This window comes from Nomascus leucogenys, chromosome 14, assembly GCF_006542625.1.
Source record: "Nomascus leucogenys isolate Asia chromosome 14, Asia_NLE_v1, whole genome shotgun sequence".
NCBI classification, from domain to species: Eukaryota; Metazoa; Chordata; class Mammalia; order Primates; family Hylobatidae; genus Nomascus; species Nomascus leucogenys.
In genome coordinates this window covers 31,980,383-31,989,867 of record NC_044394.1, presented here as the reverse complement: position 1 = coordinate 31,989,867, position 9,485 = coordinate 31,980,383, and the positions used below count along the sequence as shown (strand labels likewise).

The 9,485-nt window shown below is 38.8% G+C and overlaps 1 long non-coding RNA gene across 1 annotated transcript in view; it reads right to left on the bottom strand.

The window, feature by feature from the left end:
- Window positions 1-631: 631 nt before the first annotated feature.
- LOC115838290 overlaps window positions 632-9,485 on the bottom strand; it is a 37,792-nt gene continuing 28,938 nt past the window's right edge. Inside the window, exons 3-4 of the long non-coding RNA XR_004033288.1 lie at window positions 1,853-1,935; window positions 632-894 (exon numbers count right to left, since the gene is read on the bottom strand). This is a non-coding gene — a long non-coding RNA (uncharacterized LOC115838290). The remainder of the gene's footprint in view (window positions 895-1,852; window positions 1,936-9,485) is intronic.

Genomic DNA, 9,485 nt, shown 5'->3' with positions numbered 1-9,485 from the left:
AAGTTTTTATGGAATAAATGATTGAGATATACATGGAGTCTTAAGGTCACATCCCAAATGAACAGAGAAAAGACTTATTTGGGGAAAATGTGAGGAAAGGATGAGACTGAAGAAACTGAAGGAACCCTAGGATGGTGTAGTAGATTACAAAAATTGTCACAAATTCTTCCTATCAAGAAGGGAAATTTATTTCTGTACCCTTTAAATCTGGGCTGGCCTAGTGATTTGCTTTGACCAATAGAATGTGGCAGAAATTATAATTGACTCCTGAACTAGGCTTTCCAAGGTTTTATAGCTTTTGTTATCCTCTGCCACTATATGAACAATGCTGGCTCAGCTTCCTGAGAATGAGAGACCTTGCAGAGGGAGGTACCATCCGTTGGCTATTCAAGGCATCTTTTGGAGCCCCTAAATATATGAGTAAGCCCAATCAAGGACAGTTGAGCCCAGATCACTCGAGTAAAACCACCTGAATGAGCCCAACGCCAATTGATAATACACAGGAGCATGAGCTAATTAAAGTGGTTGTTGTTTTAAGCCACTAATGACGATGGTTTGTTATACAGCAAAAGCTAACTGATCCAGAGAGGAATCAAAATGGGGCATGAAAGTTAATCAAGAGTTGTCTTTTGTCCTCCCCCAACGCAGAATAGGGATGGGTTTAAATTGTGACAGGGAGGACTAGAATTAGATGTTACAAAGTACTTTTCCTATGCAGAGTGTGAAATATTAAAAGACATAGATAGCAAGAGGAATAAACATAGATGTGATTTGCATCTCTGGCCATAAAACAGAAAAAGGCACTAACAGATCCATGTGGAGCTTAAACCCAAGACCTATTGTCTTTAGAGGCGGAGTCAACAGGCAAGTTGATGATTGTGCAGTTCAGCCCAACTGAAAAAAAAATGACAATAAGTTTTCTTGAGATTTGCAAGTATTGCTGAAAAGAAAGGAGGAAATCAGCTGAAAAATTCAGCTTTAGATTTTGGTGACTTGAATTTGTGCTTCTCCCTCCTCATGGCTCATTTGGCCTACCTTTCATTCATCCCTTCTACAAGTATTTACTGTTCCCCTCCCCTGCACTGGGCTCAGGAGTAGGTACTGAATACTTGATGATGAATAGGACAGACACAAGACCTCACAGATCTTACTGTTTGGAAGAGCAAAAAACCTAATAGGCAACTATTACACTTGGAAGCTTAGGCTTTTTTGCTTTTTTCAGGTTCATCAAGCATACCTTTCTGCTTTTGTGATTCCCACCATCATGTGTAGCCAATCTCCATCAAGCCTCAGCATCTGTGCCTTTCAGCATGACACTTAGATCATTTCAGGACTAGTCTGAAATCAGCTGTTTGAAATTATGCATCACTAATTTATTGATGTGGATCATGACGAATCAAGGGAAGTGGAGTCAGAGGTGTGAGAAAAGAAGCAACACATCTGGTGGAGGGTTTTATGGGCTTACAGGTGAGCCTATTCGTGCCAGCCTGCAGTGTAGAATTTTAACTTCTGCTATAAAACATCTGAGGCCTAGAGATCACAAATCAGATATATTGCATCCAACGTTAAAAACATCTCGTAATTTACCACAGTAAATCAATCAATGTTTTCCTAGAAATATTGGAACTGAAACAAGAGTTGAGTGAAAACAGAAAAATCTCTAGAGGTTTAGTTGGCTTAAAGGTATTTCTTGAAATATTGAATCCCAGGGGCTAGAAAACTAGAAAACTGTATTAGAGATATCCTTGAAAGATGTTTTTCCAAGTGATGGAAAAGTGACTTCCAGAAAGTTGTTTATTACTTGGTAGAAGGAACCAGTTAGGTTACGGGAGGACAGTCAGCTCTCAGTTACCTGGGAGCCAGTTATTCCAAAACTGTGTGTTTTGATCCTTGTGTCCATTGCTTCATACATTGGAACTGCCATCCAAAGGATTGCTGAGGAAGGAAATTAACAGCATGCTAAAGATTAGCAGCATATTAGCTATACTTGTTCTTTAGATAGCTCTGTGAGGAAGTGGCTTCATCTTTCCAATATGGTGGTCCTTAATACTTATGGACTTCATTTGTTCCACTATATTTTTCCATATTTACAGGAGTAGGAAATCCAGGGGAGGCAATTAGAATACAGTTTTCCATTTCCAATATTTTTGCTTCTATTTTCAAATTTTTAGCGTAACCATTTGTCTGCCAAAAAAGAAAAAAAAAAGTTCCCGCAAAGGTCTAGCAGAAAGAACATGGAACTGGTGGCTAGGAAAGAGATTTCTACTCTGAGCTCAGAGATTCTCTAACTTTTTTATTCTCTGGTTCCTTATTTTAAAAATGGACACAAAATAGTGCATTCTAGTCCTTGTGGTGGGGAGGAGGGTGTTAACACTAATTAACAGGAAAAAGATACTTAAAAAGTTAAAAGCACTGTGTAAATATAATATGTGAAATTTGAAACTCCCAAGATTATACTCTTTGGGAACTACTCTTACAACAGCTCTTGGTTCTGGTCCAGGGACTAGAGGAGGTTGAGAGAGTGGCCGTGAGCCCTTCTGCTCCATGTGTGAAGGTGCCTCCCCCTCGCTGCAGAACCTCTTCTTGTTTTGGCATCAGGTCTCAGCAGCTCGCCCTTCCTAGGTGGGTAGTGGTCCACCTGCTGTCTCCTGAGAAATCCTGATTGGCTCAGTTTCCTTATTCATAGGCATGGTATTAAACTTGGGAATTATAAGATAATTCCTTCCAAGTCACAATCATTAGTTTGTACACAGCCATAGTTCAGGATTTGAAATCTCAAGATCTTTTTATTAAATGTCACCACTGTCTCAATTTCAAAATTGTAGAGGCACTTTTTTTTTTTTAAAATAAAAGGACATTGTTGAGAATTTGAGCCCTTGAATTCCCCTAAAATTATTCTCCTTTGGTGAGAAAACCCCTACTGATTTTTATCTTGTTCTGTTCTTTAAACTACAAGGGAAAACACACGCAAATCCACATATATGCATACCAGAAACAGGAAATACTTTGTTACCAAAACTCAAAACTAGATGAAGATCAAAAAACTTATTGAGTACTATGCTTATTACCTGGATGATGAAATAATCTGTACACCAAACCCCTGTGACATACAATTTACCTATGTAACAAACATGCACATGTACCCCTGAACCTAAAACAAAAGTTAAAAAATAAAAATAAAAAAATTACTCAGAGAAGAAAAAAATTCAAAACTGATTCTATCCACCTACTTCATTAAATAAATAAACAAATAAATACATCATTTATTTCTTAATGGCCCTAAGTGAAGTGCACTCTGCTCTTTGAAAACAGAGAATGTTAATGCAGACGCCAGAAAAACTCACCTGAGAAGCCACAGAGTGTAAGGGAAAAGCTCTTGGACCCAGGGCCAGGAGGCCTCTGCTACAAACTTGCTGTGACCACAGTAAACAACTTAACCCTGTGGACTTGAGGAAAAGAGAGGCTGAGCTCAGTAATATTTATGAGAATTCTTCCAACTGCAGTATTGGATTTTGATACCGAAAGGAATTCTAGTGTACTGTGTACTGCATTCTTTGGGTTTCTCTATCTTGTTTAGGGTCTAGGATGACTTCTTTCTTTCTTCTTTTCTTCTCTCCTCTCCTCTCCCTTTCCGTCCCTCCCTCCCTTCCTCCTTTCCTCCCTTACCTCCTTCCTGCCATCATTTCCCGAGTGCCTGAGATGTGACAGGCAGGTCTCTGAATTTATGCAGCTTATACTAGTGAACTCAGAGAATAAACAATGAGTCCATCAACGTCTCTTAAGACTTAGCAAGTTCTCTGCCAGCATGGCTATAGTTGTCTTGGAAATCTGAAGAAGGTAGACCATGTAACAAAAGGCCAAGACAGATCCCTGCCTGGCATTTTAGACTCCAATTTGTGTTGTCAGCTAGGAGAAAGTTAAGTTTAGAGGCTGGAGCCTGGAAGGCAAAGGGCAAAGCATGCTCTAATGGGTACCCATCATGCAATTCTTTGGTCTTATAGTCTTTTTTATAATCTCTATTAGAAGGGCAGCTTGGGAAATCAGGTGTCCTGACCCAGTCACAGAGCAAGAGGAGCCACATTTCCTGCTTGTCAGAGGAGTGTATCCACCATCCCTCTCCTCCTCTCAACCATGGAGTTCTATATGATTCCAGATGATGAAGCAGAGAGACTACTTGTATTTTGAACAGCTGCAGAGTATGAACATTTCCTCATAAAAAGAGCCTTTGTCCCTTTTATCGATATTTGAAAGAGGGTGAAGATAAGATGATTCTGGATCTTGTTTGAAGAAAGCTCCCCCCAAATTGATCTGAAACTTGTGATAATCATTTTCCAGATGAAACTGGCCCAGAAACCACCCAACACCTCCAGGAGTCCTTACAACTCTGCTTATCTGGGTGAGATGAGTCAGCATTACACAGCTTCACTTGTCACACAAAGGAAGGGACAGTCATAAATATCAGATGGAGGCTCCCATCCTCACTTCATAATCCAGTTGGACATGCTAGTGAAAGAAGGGCTTCTGGAAGAGCTAAATGAGTTGGTGGACGTCAACAGCTCAGCACCAGCACTTGACACAAAATAAGCATGTTGTAAACTGCAAGGATTAATAGATATAATATAGATTGTAGATATGTTCCTGATTCACTTTATGTCACAAAAAAAATGCTAAGTGAATTGCTTAAATGTTGAAACATTCTGGGAATAAACACAATTGGGCTTTATTTTGTTTCTTTTTAGTAGAAACTATATATTTATTTCATTTTAGGTACTACTCAGGTACTCACACTTCAACATATCATTGCTTCTTCCTCTGGTTATGGGGCCAGAAATTTATCATGAAGTTTTAATTGTTAGACAATGAGGATTTTCCAGTCATCAAAATTCTTTGGGAGAGAGAAAACTTTAGCCTCTTTAGGCCAGCACCTAATGAGACAGTTGGGAAGAGCAAACCAAATAATTTCAGAAAACAACCTTTGACTACAATTCTGATCCAAGAGGATCAGAAGTGTTATCTATTGAGAGACTGCTATGTCTCTCAATTTAACAATATTAGGCATTCTCACCTGATTTTTCACTTAAGTCATATAATACCCCTGCAAGTAAATGTGATTGTGCCCCTTTCCATACATGAGGAAAACGAACCTCGTGCTTGTTAGGTTAGGTGCTAGAATTTGCACAGGTCTGTCTAATTTTGAAGTACAATCTCTTTTCCTTACTGCCAAAGATGGGGAGAAGAGTGGAGAATAAAGAGTTAGGTTAGAATGGGAAGACTCCTAAGACAAAACTGGCTTCTTAGCATTTGCTTAGGACAAGTATTAGAATAAATAAACAAATTAACAATAGCAACAACACAGGAGAATATTCTGTCTTGGTCTGCTTAGGCTGTTATATTAAAATACTAGACATTGGGTGGTTTAAACGATAGACATTTATTTTCTCACAGTTCTTAGGGAGAGAGGACAGAGATCAGGGTGCTAGCATGGCAGGTTTCTAGTGAGGCCTGTCTTCCTGGCTTGCAGACAGTAGACCTCTGGTGTCTCTTCTTATAAAGATACTAATCCTATCACATCAGGACCCCACCCTTATGACCTAATTTAGCTTTAATTACCTTCTTAGGGGCGCTATCTGCTAATACGGTCACACTAGGGATTAGGGCTTCAACATATGGATTTTGGAGGGACACAATTCAGTCCATAGCTATGCTTCTCTCCAAGTTAATGCTTCCCTATGTCTGCCTTATTTTTATATTTTCTATGCTTAACATGGGCCCCATTATAAAGCTCAACTTATTTGGGATGGAATAATTAATAAAAGCAGTTGGAGGTCCCTTCTTTCCAAAAGACTATAAAAATTGATGCTAAAGTATAATAGGTTTGTAAAAAAGAAATTTCAGCAGCTTAATTTCTTAAAAAAAGTCCCAAGAGTTTTCATTAGCTAACTTCTAAGATAGCTAGTTTTAATCTAGAATAAGGTTTCTTAAGATTTCTCAATAGTGACACTATTGACACCATGCACCAGATAATTCTTTATTGTGAGGGTTACACTGTTCATTATAGGATGTTCAGCAGCATCCCTGGCTTCTGCCCACTACATGCCTGTAGTATCCCTGTCCCACTCCCACTGCCACCCTGTCTTGGCCTCAATCATAATAATAAAAATTGTTTCCAGACATTGCCAAATGTCCCTGGCAAGAGTAGGGATGTGACAAAGTCATTTGATTTAGATTCTAGTTTGTAGACCACAGAGTATTATGGATCTTAGAGAGGCCTGTAATTCCAAAACACAGAATCTGCTTCAATCTCATTGGGATGCATGATCCCTTGATTCATCCCTTTTCTCCCTCTTAACTCAGTCTGTGCCTTATGTACACTCACAGATTTCCTACTCTGCCCCCATTCCCTTTTGCCACTTGTCCTTCTGCTATTTCTGTCTCAGCAGAAGTGTCCATTTTTCTGCTCCTGTTGCCAGGCAGGTAAAGGTTAATTGAGTAAGAAACAACTTTGGCATCTTTGATACACTTCTTGGTTCTGCTGCCAAGGTATTCTCTCAAGTCCCAGCTAAGCAGTGGCCAGAAGTTTGCCTCTCAACTTTATAGCGAATTCCTACTCTCAAATCCTATCATCAAATAAAGCTCATCTACAACTTTGCTTCAAAGGTCAAGACTTCCTGGTTTGACTGCTGTTAACATCTGTCTCCCATTTACAGACCTTCTATTTCTTTATTTGCTCTGAAGGAAAGTCCATTCTCCTGTTCAAGGCACTCTTGGTCTTCCCTATTATTACCTTTTTCTTGCTTTGGTCCCCTCCCCATGTTTCCTTGTTTCCCCTTGCATCTTTAATCTCTCTCATTCTCCTTGTCTTTTCTTCTGTTTCTGAAAACTTGCTTAAGTTTTCTTTACCTTAAATTAAAAAATTAAAAAATCCTTTTCCCTAACCCAGTGGCTCTCAATTGGGAAAGATTTTACATTCCAGTGGACATTTGGCAACATCCGGAGGCATTTTTGGTTTTCATAACTGAGGGTAGGAGTGTTTCTGGCATCTTGAGAGTAGAAACCAGGGGTGCTGCAAAACATCCCATTTAAAATTACAGGCCCTCTTTTTCCCCAACCCCAACAAAGACTTATCTGCTCCAGATATCAACAGTTCCTGAGGTTGAGAGTGCTTAACTCTATAATTCCCTGGAGATGCTACATCACCTCTGCTCTTTTACTTTTTAACTCATTGGAAGAATTGTGCACACCTGCAACTCTACTTGCTCACCGCTCAATCACATTCACTTACTCTTTAATCCATTGCAATCTAACTTCCTTCCATAGGTCACCAAACCATCAAATCAAGCAACCTCAGTTCAATCTTTAGCTTCTGAGCCTCTCTGCAGTCTGTGATATTACCTTCCCAGCCTGTAGCTTGGGAAATCACGGAAGGATCAAAGGATCATGCATCCCAATGAAGCTGAAGTAAATTGTCTATTTTGGAAATGAAAAGTCTTCCAAGATCCACAATACTTTATAGTCTGGAATCTAGACCCTAGATCAGTGGATCTTAAATAAATTTGCTCCGCCTCTACCCCTGTCTGGGAACATGTGTCAATGTCTAAAGGGAATGTTTAATGTCATGATTTGAGCAGGGGGCACTACTGGCATCTAGTGGGTAGAAGCCAGGGATGCTGCTCAATATTCTTCCATTTTCTTTCTTCTGACTTATCTTTTGGCATGCCTCCTTAGCTCTACCCTGTCTTTATGTTCCTCCAATCTAACAGGTGTTTCCATTAACTCTGTGGTCTCTTTTTCCTTCTCCTCTTTGTTTTATCTACGTTACTGGTTTGTAAACTCGGTGAAAACATTTTAATTATACTAGATACATAAGATGCTTTTCAGGGTTCCTTGCACAAAGGATAGCTCAAAAAATATTTGTTTGCTTGAATTAGGGTTAAACTACATATATGTCTATGTAGAAAACAAAACAAAGCAAACTTGCCTCCAATCTCATGAAAATTCGAGAGCAAAATTTGGAGCTTTTATGTATCACGTGGCACATCTTATCTACATTGTTATGCCATGGTAAAACAGGCTCATGGAAAGTCAGGAGAAAAAGGAGTCCAGAATTTGAGTTGAGTTGCTGACACTCTTGGACTTGGGAAACCCTGTATTATTCTTGGGCATATTTCCTCATGCATAAAACAGAGGGGCTAGAGCAGATGAGCTTCAAGATCATTTCTAATTTCAAAGTTCTACAATCCTAAATAAAAAACTCATAAAGTTGAATCCCTAGTAAAATTTTTTTCTAATTCATCAAGTTTTTCAGTAAAATGACATTCTTAAGTTGACCTAATTGATTAATATCTATTTATATTTTGATGGGTCAAACAAGCAGTGTTTAAACGTGTGTATACATGCTAATATGTACATATTAAACATTATGTATCTATATAAAATGTGTACATTTATATGTATCTATATGTATGTGTGTGTATAAGCATCATGTAAATCCAGTAAAACCAGGCTTTATTTCTAAATCAAATGTTCCAGTGCAGTTCTAAGTGAGTTAAAAGATGTTGATCATAAAAACATGGATTCAGCCTTAACAACTGTGTCACAGATAATGACGACATAATGAGGGAATTTAAGCAACAATCAGAAATGATGTGGTTTTTTTCCCCCACCAAGCACATGTTAAATTAACCAGTAAGCCTTGAAGCCATGCATACCTGATGATTATTTTATGTTATCTTGTGTTTTAAAAAATGGTTCCAAAGTACTAGATTTACAGCACTGCAGAATCCCACACTGTTGCAATGCTGTCTTCAATTCAGCCACTTCATATTGAAATTTCACACACAATAATTGGCTGACCTTCACAGCTATGGCAGAAACTAATTAAAGCTGTAAGGCTGTGCTAGCAATGCTTTTGTGTGAAATGTGAAGTTTGGTGATAATGAAATCTGGGGTGCAGATGTTATTGTCTTAGATAGACTGTGCCCTTGGTTCACACTAATGAGGAACAGCAATTATTAAACAAAAAGTATTTTTTACTCATTAATTATTTTGTGTTGTGAAAGTAGAAGTACAAACACAGCACCGTCTCTTCTACCAGCTAATCCCCAAAGTAATTTTGTAGACTTTACCAGCTGACTTCTATATCATTAGGTATCCAGTTTTCACTTTCTCCCCCTACTGCTCTTAGACCTTTGGGAGCCTTAAGAAAGGACCTGGATGGGTTCAGAGAGCAAAGGGTAAAGGGCATGCTAAAAATGGTCACCCATAAAGATTTTTAGACAGCTGGAGGATTAAATAAATGAAGCTTTTTGGAAATAACTTCACACACCAAACAGAGATGTCGGTAGAAATATGATGCAATCCACATTGTTGTCGGATGATAGGCAAAGGTCACTGCTGCTCTTGAGGTGCAAGTAGAGAAATGAAGCAGGCCTGAGCTCTGTTTCTTGGTTGTTTGGAGTCTGGGTTTCTATTAATAGGTCAGTGTG